Source organism: Panthera uncia, assembly GCF_023721935.1.
Source record: "Panthera uncia isolate 11264 chromosome A1 unlocalized genomic scaffold, Puncia_PCG_1.0 HiC_scaffold_16, whole genome shotgun sequence".
NCBI classification, from domain to species: Eukaryota; Metazoa; Chordata; class Mammalia; order Carnivora; family Felidae; genus Panthera; species Panthera uncia.
In genome coordinates this window covers 55175580-55176843 of record NW_026057576.1, presented here as the reverse complement: position 1 = coordinate 55176843, position 1264 = coordinate 55175580, and the positions used below count along the sequence as shown (strand labels likewise).

At 40.9% G+C, this 1264-nt stretch overlaps 1 pseudogene; it reads left to right on the top strand.

Moving 5' to 3' along the window:
- Positions 1–210: 210 nt before the first annotated feature.
- On the top strand, positions 211–1047 carry LOC125934196 (60S ribosomal protein L6-like; annotated as a pseudogene).
- Positions 1048–1264: the final 217 nt, after the last annotated feature.

The following is a 1264-nucleotide window of genomic DNA, read 5'->3' as shown; positions in this document are numbered from 1 at the left end:
GACTTCAGCTCAGGTCACCATCTCGCGGTCCGTGAGTTCGAGCCCCGCGTCAGGCTCTGGGCTGATGGCTCAGAGCCTGGAGCCTGCTTCTGATTCTGTGTCTCCCTCTCTCTCTGCCCCTCCCCCGTTCATGCTCTGTCTCTCTCTGTCTCAAAAATAAATAAAACGTTAAAAAAATTTTTTTAAATTAGCTCGTTCCCATCTTGCACAATGGTGGGTGAAAAATCTGAGAAGCTGGCTACTAAGAAGAAACCTGAAGTCAAGAAGTCTGATGCCGGTGGCAAGTTAAAAAGGGTAACCTCAAGGCTAAAATGCCAAAGAAGAGGAAGCCACACTGCAGCCAAAACCCTGTCTGAGATAGAGGAATTGGTAGATATTCTTGATCAGCTATGTATTCCAGAAAGACCATGTGCCAAGAGGAAGCATTCAGTGGCTAAATCCAGGGTTGAAAAGAAATAGAAGGAAAGGGTTCTTGCTGCTGTCACAAAACCAGTTGGTGCTGACAACAATTGAGGTACTCAAGTGTTAAACTTCACAAAATGCCTATGTATTATCCTACTGAAGATGTGCCTTGAAAGCTGTTCAGGCAGCATGTGAGAACCCAAGAGCTAACACTGCTCCTGGGACCATTTTGACTATCCTCACTGGGTACCACAGAAGCAAGAGGATGATTTTCTTGAGGCAGCTAAGCAGTGACTCACTATGTGTGACCAGACCTCCAGCCCTCAATTGAATTCTTTTGTGTAGAACACACCAGAAATTCATCATTGCCACTCCCCACCCGAAATTGCTGTCAGTAGTGTGAAAGTCCCCAAACGTCTTTCTGATGCTTACTTCAAGAAGAAGCTGAGTAAAACCAGAAAACAGGGAGGTGTGATCTTTGACACAGAGGAGAAATAGGAGATTACAGAGCAGCACCAGGTTGATCAGAAAGCTGTGGACACACACATTCTGCCAAAAATCAAAGTTGTTCCTCATCTTGAGGGCTACCTCTGCTTTGTGTTTTCTCTCACAAATTGAGTTTATCCTGAAAAACTGATCTTCTAAATTTCTTTTTTTTTCTAAATTTCTTGCAAAGAACCTAATTAAGTAACTGATCCATTAAATAAGTAAGTGAATAAGTAAATAAGAAAATAAATGAATAGTTAATAATTTAATAAATTAATTAAATTCACCCTTTAAATCGAGAAAAAATTTAAATAGGAAGCATTTGTATCAGATAACTTCTATGTCTCCTACCTAATTCAGCATGAAAATTGTTTTT